Source organism: Prionailurus viverrinus, chromosome B1 (genome assembly GCF_022837055.1).
Source record: "Prionailurus viverrinus isolate Anna chromosome B1, UM_Priviv_1.0, whole genome shotgun sequence".
Taxonomy (NCBI): domain Eukaryota; kingdom Metazoa; phylum Chordata; class Mammalia; order Carnivora; family Felidae; genus Prionailurus; species Prionailurus viverrinus.
This window is the reverse complement of record NC_062564.1, coordinates 92,248,070-92,260,154: the sequence shown is the minus strand read 5'-3', so window position 1 is coordinate 92,260,154 and position 12,085 is coordinate 92,248,070. Positions and strand designations below refer to the sequence as shown.

Here is a 12,085-nt window from a genome sequence, read left to right as displayed (position 1 = left end):
CATTTTAGGAAAATTAATACAATATTCTGAGTAAAACAGGAGCACAGTGTTGTTCCAAAATCACTTTAAGGATTTAGAAACTATGCTACATGATTTCCCCAATGTATTGCAAAAGAATTTAGTCACTGAATGATATTAAAAGACATCAAATGTAAGAAGAATAATATATGTTTATTATTGAAGATGTTAATATTAGCACAAAAAAGGACAACTGTCTACACTAAATTAATTTAATTCTTCCTAGGTATAGTTGTAGAATTGGATCTCACTGTATGCAATACTCATATTAACAGCATGTTTCCATAATTTGATTTTAAATTCCACTGCCAGATTGATCCACTATGTGGATCAATATAAATTAATAAAAGAGAAAAATAAAAATATGTTGCATATGCATATTCCCTGTTTTTTTTTTGGTTTGGTTTATATTTCTGTTCACAGTGAAACACTTGTCTATTCAATTATTGTTATTTTTTAGGGAGAGTTTTGAAAGCCCCTATTTTACTATAAACTTTTAGGCTTTTAGTAAAAATAACAATCTTAAATAAATTAGGAGAAATTGTTTTTTGAGAAAAAACATGTTTTCTCATTACCGTGTTTTTTTTTTCCAACTTTTTAAATATTTATGTATTTTTGAGAGAGAGAGAGACCGAGTGCAAGCAGGGAAGGGGCAGAGAAAGAGGGAGACACAAGATCCGAAGCAGCCTTCAGGCTCTGAGCTGTCAGCAAAAAGCCCGTCAAGGGCTCAAATTCATTAACTGTGAGTTCATGATCTCAGCTAAAGTCTCTTGCTTAGCCAGCTGAGCCACCCAGGTGCACCGATCATTATAGTGTTTTAAGTATTAGAAACACTTCCTAAAGAAGTGTAACTACCATGTAGCTTGCTTTACTCATCTTTTTCATGCATGAATACAAGAAAAATTCATTTCATAGGCTCCAAACTGTCAAAATTTCAGTTTATGTTATTCTTCTCTGCAGTCAACCATTAGCTATTCTAAATTTTAAAAATGAGTTCTGCTATATAACTTTTCAGGATATGTTGTTGGAGCAAAACATTTTTATTGACCATTTAAAATATACTAAATATTTATAACTTCTTACAAAACAGTTCCAAATATCAAAATAGTATTGAAAATTTTCTAAATATTATAGTCAAAATATGAATGTTTATGTAATTATAAGCTGACCTAGGCACATCCAGTTTTGTTCTAGCTGATGGAGCTGTAAAATTATTGCTCTCCGAAACTTTTGTATTTTTTTAATTTGAATTTTGCTGTCTTTTCCTTATTAATAAATTCTTGAATTCAAATTTGAAATATTTCTAGTTTGCAGTGGGCTGGGAAGCCAGATAAAAACAACAAAAAGTTTTAGTAAAATGAGTGAAATAAAAGAATGAATCAAACTAAGGAATATCTTAAGGTATTTTGCTGTTGTTGTTAGAAAAATCTGGCTATGTATGCATACATTATTTTGTCAGCAATCTGAGATTCTAAATAGATATTAATGTGTGTGTGTGTGTGTGTGTGTGTGTGTACTAAGTAAACTTCTCTGTTCACTTAATAAATGATAAATAAAAAGAAACTCACAAGTTGGGTGTTAAAGATAAAATTAACTAATTTCCCTTTAAAAAAATTCAGGGTGTCTTAATTTGGGTTTTCCCAGAAGCCAGTCCTGAAACAAGAATCTGACTGGCAATTACTTTGTCAGTGGTCAAAAGGATAACAGGTCCAAGCGAGGAGATGTCACGAACAAAGAGAAGGGAGTATCTAGGGATATCAGTGAGCTCATCTGTGGGTAAGTGGGGCACTTGGCCCATCAGGGATGTGTGCAAGAACACACTTTAGAGTTATTCATCTTAGGGATGAGAGTTGGCATACTTTACTTACCAATGTCCATCAGTCATAGTTTGATAACTACAGTTGGGGAATAAGAGTTAGGGCAAGGGAGTGGGAATTTCATTCCTCAGCACTTGCAGCCTTCTAGCACTTTTCAGCCCGTCTATTGAAACTTACCAGGCGGAGAATCACAGTTGCTTGAAGTAGTTGAGCTGTCTGTCCACCTCGCTGAGAACACCGAGTGCTGAGTACTTGCAAGAATACCACTGACTGGGTCTCCTGCAGAGGATAACAATGGAATGTGGAGAGTTTTAGGGTACATTAACAGCAGAAAGACTGGGATTATTTGGTAAATGTTATATTGAAGTATGTTTGTTTGATCTATTGTAAATCTCTCCTTAAGTGTCACTTTCTCTTTATTGTGTAGTCTCTGCTAGGAAAATCAGAGAAGGGTGGCAGGGAATGAATGCGATGCTCAAAGTGAAATGAAAGTGAAACGGAAAACTTCACTGATGTTTCTAGATCCCAAGAAAGAGCCCAAATCCAGTACATATGACCTTGTGAGTGTACAAAGTTAGCCAACAAGAAATTGCACAATACACTTCTCATCTGCCATTTTACATTACTGGAATGGAAACACATTTTGAGAATTACCCAGAATGTTCTTTAAGTTTGTGTCAATAGCTTCTGAGTTACAAAGGGTGGCTTCAGTAGTTTTCAAGGTAAAGCTAGGATGGCATATTTGTATAATTAACACTCAAAATGACATAAAGGTAATGATATGGAGGTACTGGAAACATGTTTGCATTATTTAAAGTGACAAATGTTAATTTAGTGGATAAGCAATTTGTCACCTGCTTGGGACCTAGTCTCACAGCTGTGGGAATCAAACCGAAGCATGCCTTACTGAAAGTCATTCCAGAAACACCTGTTCCAGACAAAAGGATAAATTACTTTTATGCTTAGCTTATGTGAATATTATTTGAAATGTGTGGGTCATTTGCCACAGATTTGGCATCATTAAGAAGACTTATCAAGTTCACAGATGTTGTGCTCACTAAGGATTAGACATGACTGAGCTGAATGCAGAGAAAAGGCTTGCAAGATTAGATAATGAAGGAGAAAAATTCCCTTTGGGAGCTTAATATTTTGGCCAATTAGATCCAATAATGTTGGATTTTCTGCCTTATTGCAAGAAATGTAGATTGTGAGAGTGAGGGCTTCTCTGATAAGTTTTTCTTATAAGTTTTCTCTGATAAGGTTTTAGTAAAAAATTATTATTTTTTTTTTTTTTTAATTTTTTTTTTCGACATTTATTTATTTTTGGGACAGAGAGAGACAGAGCATGAACGGGGGAGGGGCAGAGAGAGAGGGAGACACAGAATCAGAAACAGGCTCCAGGCTCTGAGCCATCATCAGCCCAGAGCCCGACGCGGGGCTCGAACTCCCGGACCGCGAGATCATGACCTGGCTGAAGTCGGACGCTTAACCGACTGCGCCACCCAGGCGCCCCGTAAAAAATTATTTTTTAATAAGAGCAAAACAAAGACATTTAATAAATAAGCGAACAAAGATCCTGTGTAATGTTTTTTTCAGACAATGTTTAGTAGTCCTGTATTTGTGTGCACAGGTCAGCTTTAAATTGTCCCTCTATAATTACTGTGTAGTTCTTACCCATGCATCAGAAGTTTAATATGTCATAATATATTTTCCTTTTTTATATAAAAGGTCTGTGATTTCTCAAATGGCTTTTTATAGAGGCATAGATTTTTAATTGATATGTATTATGGTAATGATAATAAACACAATTTAATAATCCCCTGGAGAGAAAGTTATGAAACCTCTAAACGCATTCTTTAATGGAATTCAGAGCTGTAGGAATCTAGTTCAGAAAGGAGGTATTTGCCAACTGTGGCTTAAAAATAAAAATCACATTTCACAACTGTTAATAAAGCAACCCTTTTCAGAAAATCTGGTCAAGTAGTAAATCTATTATCTAATCGTAGACTATAAGGAACCAAAACAACACGCACACAGCTGCATCAAGTATATAATCTCCCAGCCTCTAATCTAAAATGCTATAATAAAATGTCATGGCTGCCTGTTGGCCTAAAAACTTAAAAATATTAATAATTTACTTCATAAAATGTATCACTGTCCACATATTTGAGGCACTCCAGTGGTCAAAATAACCATAATTATCCTGATCCTAGGAAACCTTATCTTTTATATAAGAATGTATCAACTTTAGGAACTGCATGGTGGGTGTAAGGGGACAGAAAAGGTAAGATTAAAGAAATCTAAGCTAATTCGGCACTGAAATAAAGATGCAAGGGCAATGTAAAAATAAAACTTATAGAAGGGAGTAATATTTTTTTGATATTTTTCAAAATATTTAAAATTATTTAATTAATAAAACTGATTAATCATTGCAACTGAAAAAGGTAGTGGCCTATATATATATACACACATATATATATGGAGTGTTTAAACACTGTTCGATGTGATCAAAACTAAATTCTTATTTGAACATTAAAACCATTGCTAATTTCTAATATGACGTCTCCACCTAAGATTTCTCTCCTGAGTCTTGGGCCACCATAACTACTGAATGACACTAGTCTAGAGACTCGTGGCTGTCCTTTTCTTTCGTCAATCAAGTCTAGTCAATTCCACCCTTCATTATCCAGTGTTGTGGGTTCTTCATCATCTCTTAGGCAGATTACTAAGAATGCCTCTAAAGTGGTATCCTCACATCTGAATTTATTCAATTTTCTACACTGAAGTTCAGAGTGATGGTTCTGGATTAAAACTGACAGTTTGCTTCCCTTAATGGATGACATACAAATAATCTGATAGCTTCTTATTTCTATAATCCTCTCTGTTACCATGGGTCCTATATCCTTATATTCTATATCCAAAAGTTGCTGAACTATAATGCCCTAGCTAGCCTCTAATCCTTTGAAGATAGTGTTCTCTCAGCCAGGATTATTGATCTCTGCATCTTTACCTGATTATTTTTGCTGTCATCTTTAAGATGAGATGGAAAAGATGATTACTTCGGCTGAATTATATAAATTTGAAAATGTGGGCTTTGTACCCCTCTCATATGTTTTACTCTTAAGATCCACAACACAAAAAATTATGGAAAATATAAAATATATGTTCTATGTATGTAATTATGTTTCCTCCTCTTTTTTTTTTCTTTTTGCAGGAAAGGGGCAACTCTAATAGTTCCCAACAAAAAATGTGTTTGTTGAGAATTATTATCAGGAATCTTTATTAATCATTAATCTTGATTTTTATTAACAGTCCTTTGCAGAGTACCGTAATCTACACATTTTTATCTGTCTACCACATTGGAAGTATTTATTTTAACTTCAGGAAATATGAAACAGTACAACTACTTAAAAGAATGGGTAAGTTTCAATGAAGAAAAAATCTAATTAATTTTGAGTTGTCATGTAGGGTTCATGTCAGCCATCTAATCAAATATGTGAATTCAATGCTGTTTGAGTCATGTTGGTTGAATATATCATGTATCATTTACATCACTCCAAAACTCATTGAAACTTTCAAGGCATAAATCTTATCAGTCTTATCGTCCAGGAAATTGATACACAGGGAGGCTGATTAACTTACCCCATGCCATAAAGTAGGTTTTGAAGATGGTCTGCAAACCCAATCATTTTGAACTTCAGATTGTTGTGTTAATTCTGCCTCCATGTGATCTATCTAGACCCTTCTGAAAAGGTAAACATTACACTATTAAACCAAACAAATATATTTGTGTCGCAACAATATACACAGACTCCTACATCTCCAATGAAACTGTTTTATCACCCTACTTATCAATATTATACATCAAAATTAAAAAGTGGTTATTTCCAATTTATGATTCCAAAAGAGCTGCTCTTTATAGGAATGTAGTCTTACAATTTTCTAACTAGTAAAGCAGCCACATCTGTAGACAGCATCAAAAATAATATCTATAAGGGATAAATAAAAGGAAATGTGTCTTTCCATACACTTTGCAATCTTCATAGGTATAAAGAGTAATGGTGACACCAGATCGGCTGTACTTGGTGTTAACAGCGCAACGAACATAGCCTCAACACAAAACCTTAGAAAAATAAGAAAAATGGCAACTTATGTGGATGAAAATGATGTTTAGAAAAAATACCTTAGTGAATGCCAACTATACAAACAGTTGTAAATAAACTGATAATTGTACTCTTAGTTCAAATACATTTTCTTTCTGTGATAGGAAGCATCAATCTTTTACAGTAAGTAGAAAAACATTTTGTTAATCTCCTATTATCAAAAAAACAACATTAACTTTCCAAAGGGGGGGGGGTCCTATATGTTTCCAGTATTTGATAATGTAGAAGAAGCTATAGAAAATTTTGTGTTTAAGACACTTCCAAATGTTATTTAAGACATTTCAAATGAAACTTGGTATTTCATTTTATCCTGATTGCAGCCTCTGCTTCCTTTCTGGAGATAATCCAATTGACTTGTTGTTTTTTTCTCCCTTTTTTCTTTTTCCCTTCTTCTTCCTCTCCTCCCTCTCCTCCTCCTCCTTCTTCTTCTTCTTCTTCTTCTTCTTCTTCTTTTTATTCTTTTCTGCTTTATAATCAAAAGAATCACATTTTTTTAAATTAACTCAGCATATACACAAAATTGAATAACTCCCTGGAGTTGGTCACAATATATCTACTTCCCATATATTTATCTTAATAGTTTTTATTACAGTTTATAGTTCCTTTATTCAGAGATCGAATTTTTCTTATTACATTTAAAAGCGATATGTTTTAATCTGGTAAGTTTAGATTTTTCCTTCTTTTTAAAATTATTATCCATTATTTCCGTATAATATATATAATATAATATAATATAATATAATATAATATAATATAATATACATAATATAATGTAATAAATATGATATAAACATATTGCTTTCTTATAATGTCATTAAAATAAATTAAAGCAGTGTGGATAAGCAAGTAATAATGCAATTACACAAAGATCTAAATATTGTTTTGGGGAAAATAGGAAAATAAGATCATTTATACAATTTAGTTTTGTTATTTTCTATATTCTGTAGGATTACAAGCATTAAGTTTACATTTGTAGAGGGAAGAAAGAACGGCAGTATATTTGAAAAGCAGGCATGGAAATGTAGCAAATACATGCCTTTGATCTAAATGACAGAAATAAATTTGCCAATAGCATGGTAATATTAGGCATGTTTAAAGTGACCTATATTACTTGAAATGCAGGTTCAATATTTTTCAGTTTGATGAGGCCATTCAATGTAAAGCACAAATGAAAATAAGTTATGTACATAATATCTATAATAGAATTTCCTACATTAACTCTTGCAGATGTAGGTTAATATTTTATTTGCATACATCCTCAAGTCTGTCCTGTTCTTCGCTTGGATTTATCGCAAGTCTGCAGACATGGCCTGCTGCTGGAAATGGACATGAACAATTACATTTTCAGTCTGAAATGCAGTGAAAGATTCCACTCCAGCAGCATTTGCTAAGCCCTTTGGTAGCTCTACTGATAAGGCAAAAAGAGGTTCAAGAATGAAAAATCTAAAGTGGAGATGCAAATCTCATGCTCGGTTGCTATATTGTTATCTTAGAATATGCTGATCCTGACTGGACTCAAACTAGCTTTACCAAGAGAACTAGAAAGAAAAGAAAGAGGGGTTATGGCTCTTCCTTCCTGAACTGTTTTACATTCATTTTTTTGATTACACCTTCTTTACAGGGAGAAGACAATTTCATTAATACATATACAAAGTGGTTTTTGTTTCATAAATAGTTAAACACACAGACTTTAAAAATGCACTTCATTTATATTTCTAGTTGGTGCTCTCTCCACACACGCACACACACACAAAGTCAGATTTATATGTCATGAATTTATGCCTAAACGGTGTCAGATTATGTTTAATCAATCTTGTCAAATAAATTGGTTGAATAAATGTCAAGTTCTATATTTAAACAAAGGAGGGATATTTTTAATATTTCTCTGATATCTAACACAATTGATTGTTTTAATTTGTGTGTTGTAAGGATGATTGTCCCTTAACATCCTTAATATTTATCACAATTTAAAATATACAAACACTCAAAATACTGCATATATTTCTCTGCCAGTTTAATCATCTGCATTCCAATAGAATTTTTTTTTCAATAGCTGTGCACAGTTACTTTAATATGACTAGACAGATTTCTCCTCGGTGAATTTTAATCTAGCAATAATTTCGCTGGGGAAAATGCTCGGATTTCTATGACTAAGATGGACAATTGGAAAAATGAAAGTATCAGGATAATGATTTTCTTTATAAATTGAACTTTTTGATTTAAAGAAGTATGGTGAGAAAGTTGATCAATTTTGTAATGGATTCAGTTTTTTTTTTTTTTTCTTTACTTGGATTTAGCTCTCCTTTTCAGGGGTTTGTAATACAGGTGAGATAAATAAAGACCAAAGCAGTCAAATCCAGTTATCACGTACAAACAGTTATCATGAAGAACTCATATAATGTGCCTTAACTCTAAATCCTTTTTTGCAGAATAGAGCAAGCACAAATGTATTGCTTTTATCTATAAATTGACATGAAACTAATTTGCAAAATTATGGACAAAATATTTCTAAATTGAGAGGTACTTTTTATTTTATTTTATTTTATTTTATTTTATTTTATTTTATTTTTGAGTTGTGCACTCTGTTTTTCAACACCATCTCTGAGTTTATTCTTTTGCTGCTCTTTGGCAGCTCTTTTGGAAAGCAGTAATTTAAATAGAAAATGGCTAGTTAAACAAATGCAATTTAGTTTAATGCTACACAACAAGTTTGCACACGTTACTCAACTTAAAGACAAAAATCAAATACTAAATTCAGCAAATAAAACATTTACCGTGTTCTTTGTATCTATACTCTATACTACCGTTTTGCTTCCTTGAGGTGAAAGCCCTATACAACTATTTTTGAGGTTACAAGGTTTATATTTTTTCTTACATTTTCAGCGCTTGCCATTGCCTTTAAACATTCCTGACTCTTTGAAAGATGGAAAATAGAGTGTTTTTTTCATGGAAAAATCTGCTGTTTTAGCATTTTTAACTTCAATTAAATCTGCTTGTTTAGGAGAGAATTACGAGTTTCACCTTTCAAAACAGTTCATAATTGCTCGAAATACTTGTTACTATGGGTAACCACAATTTTTATGAACATTTCCATCTACTTATCACTTCATTCGGAGAGTAGGAGAAAAACAAAACAAACATACAAACGAAGTGCAGATCACTAAATATTGAGGAAATGAAAGTTCAGAAGATATAGAAGAACACAAAAATTAACACTTTGTTAGGAAACATATATTTATTTGCTACAGCATTTAATAAAACATCCTGGTATATTTATATAGAAAACATAGAACTTAAACCCCAAGAAATAGCCAAATTTTATAGTAACTCTGTCATTTTATTTAATCCTCTTCCAACCCATAATCACAGTGGCATTTTTAATGTAATTTCTCTTCAGATCTAATTACTAGATAGTAAAAACATAGATTCAAACAGCCTGGCAAGAAATACAATTTTGTGCCTCAAAGCAATCATACAAAAAAGAAACCATATAATCAATATGTGATAATTACAAATATAAAAGCAAGGGAAACATTTATAATAATATTCATCTTTGTACTGTTTCATCTGAAGCTACATTTCTTTTACTATTCAAAGTTCAGTTCAAAGCTTACATCATAAAATATTTGCTATGGAATAGATTCCAATAATCTCTTCCTGTGGTTTCTTAGATTTATTCCTCCTAACACATCTGTTGAGCTATTTCCAATATATGGATATGCACTTTTCTCTAAGTGTTTCTTCTGTGCATTCTTTTTGATTCCACATATTATAAGTAGTATGGAGGCCCTGGGAGACTTGGGCAAATATTTAATAAATATACTTTAATTTAATAGCGAACTATTTCACCCAAGATAATATAAGTGACTGGAAGATTGTGTCATGCTGCAAATGGGAAGAAAATTAAATGGAGACTATATTGTGTGGCTTTGTTTTTAAAATAGCTTCTGATAGGGGCATCTAGGTGGCTCATTCAGTTAAGCGTCCAACTTCAGTTCATGTCATGATCTCACAGTTAGTGAGTTCAAGCCCCACGTCGGGCTCTGTGCTGACAACTCAGAGCCTGGAGCCTGCTTCGGATTCTGTGTCTCCCTCTCTCTCTGACCCTCCCCTGCTCATGCTCTGTCTCTCTCTGTCTCAAAAATAAATAAAACATTAAAATTTTTTTTTAAATAAAATAAATAAAATAGCTTCTGATAATGAAAAATGACCCCAAAAAAGGTCATGGAAATTACATGTCAGACTCTCACCCCCCTCCCCCCCCAAAAAACCCACAAAACCAGCAAGAAAAAGCACTTATTGGATGCCTATTACATGTACAGTTTTACAGATATTAATATCCTAACACAGGCATGACCACTAGTTTACAAAAGAAAAGAGTGAAGCTCAGAGTTTTTAAGTAATCAATGAAACTTGTCACTGTACAAAGGGCTCAGCAAGAATTCAGAAATTAGATCGCTCCAGCATTGAAGCCTGTGCCCTCCCTGCTTTGCCACTAGGGTTTCCTTCTCAATGAAAATGCTTAATGTCGGCTTCATTCACTCTTGAAAAGTCTTTTAAAGAGCAAGAACTAGAGGCTCCTGGCTGGCTTAGTCGGTTGTGTGCCGGGACTTCGGCTTGCGTCATGATCTCAGGGTCCGCGAGTTCGAGCCTGAGGTCTGGCTCTGTGCCGACAGCTCAGAGCCTGGAGCCTGTTTCGGATTCTGTGCCTCTGTCTCTCTCTGACCCTCTCCCCTGTCTGCTCTGTCTCTCTCTGTCTTAAAAAAATAAACGTTAAAAAAAAAAAGAGCTAGAATTAGGCCTTTTTCACTTGTGCACTGTCAAACTACCTGGTGTTTGTGATACAATAAATATTTGATGAAGTGAGTATGTGGTTTTCTTAAATGTTTATTTATTTTGAGGGGCAGAGAGAGAGCGAGTGAGCAGGGGAGGGGAAGAGAGAGGAGAGACACAATTCCAAGCAGGCTCTGCATTGCAAGTACAGAGCCTGATGTGGGGTTTGATTCCACACCCATGACACCATGACAGGAGCCGAAATCAAGAGTCTGCTGTTCAACTGACTGAGTCACCCAGGTGCCCCTGAATATGTGTTTTTAAGACATATTTTCAGACCCAAATTAAATATCTATCACAAGTATATAATTATCTTAGGGTAACTATAATTTGGATCTCTAAACTGTTTATGTTTAACTTATAATTAAAGTAGGAGTAGACTTTATCAGATAAGTATCCACCAAGTCTAAAGAATGCAAAGACCATACTACTTAGTTAAGGTACTTTCATGATAAATACTCAAGAAAAAACAATTTTTGTATTCAAATAAAATAAATTTTGACATATGTTTCTAAATCTTCAAACATGGTCACTATACTTTTAGAATAATAACATGGTTATTGGCGGCTTTCATAATGCACATCAAAAAAAAAATATCTGAGGGGCACCTGGGTGGTTAAGCCTCTGACTTTGGCTCAGGTCTCCATCTAGCGTTTCATGGGTTCAAGCCCCATTTCAGGCTCTGTGCTGACAGCTCAGAGCCTGGAGCCTGCTTCAGATTCTGGGTCTCCCTCTCTCTCTGCCCCTTCCCCACTCGCACTCTGTCTCTCTCTCTCTCTCAAAAATAAATAAACGTTAAAAAATTTTTAAAATATCTGAACTCAAAAGTTAACCTTCACGTAGCATGGCATAGTATTCTCAGAAATAGTTCTTAATGATTCCTGGTCAATGTGTGTTGCATTTTTATTCCACACATTTCTGATGATTATTTAACACTACCTTTTAAGATTTTAGCTTTGTGGGAAGGAAAAAAGGAACAATACTTCAATTCAGTTTAATATTGAAATAGTGATTAGTACTGGTATGCTCTGTGAACAAGGTCTATTATCTACTTGATTTTTAATTACCTTTAAAAAAATATATGTACCGTGGGATTTTACTTTCTTTCATTATACCTGCTAGACCCTGAACTTTTAATTTCAGACTATTAATTACTGTGCTATCCCCAGGTCATTTTCTCCCCTCTGTTTCTGCAAGATTAATGTCAATCTAAACATTTATTTTAAGCCCTTTTTTCTATCTCCCTGGATAACT

At 33.7% G+C, this 12,085-nt stretch overlaps 1 pseudogene; it reads right to left on the bottom strand.

Annotated features, from left to right (window-relative positions):
- Window positions 1-3,513, bottom strand: part of LOC125164811 (3-hydroxyisobutyrate dehydrogenase, mitochondrial-like) — a 112,537-nt pseudogene extending 109,024 nt beyond the window's left edge.
- Between the last annotated feature and the right edge of the window lie 8,572 nt (window positions 3,514-12,085).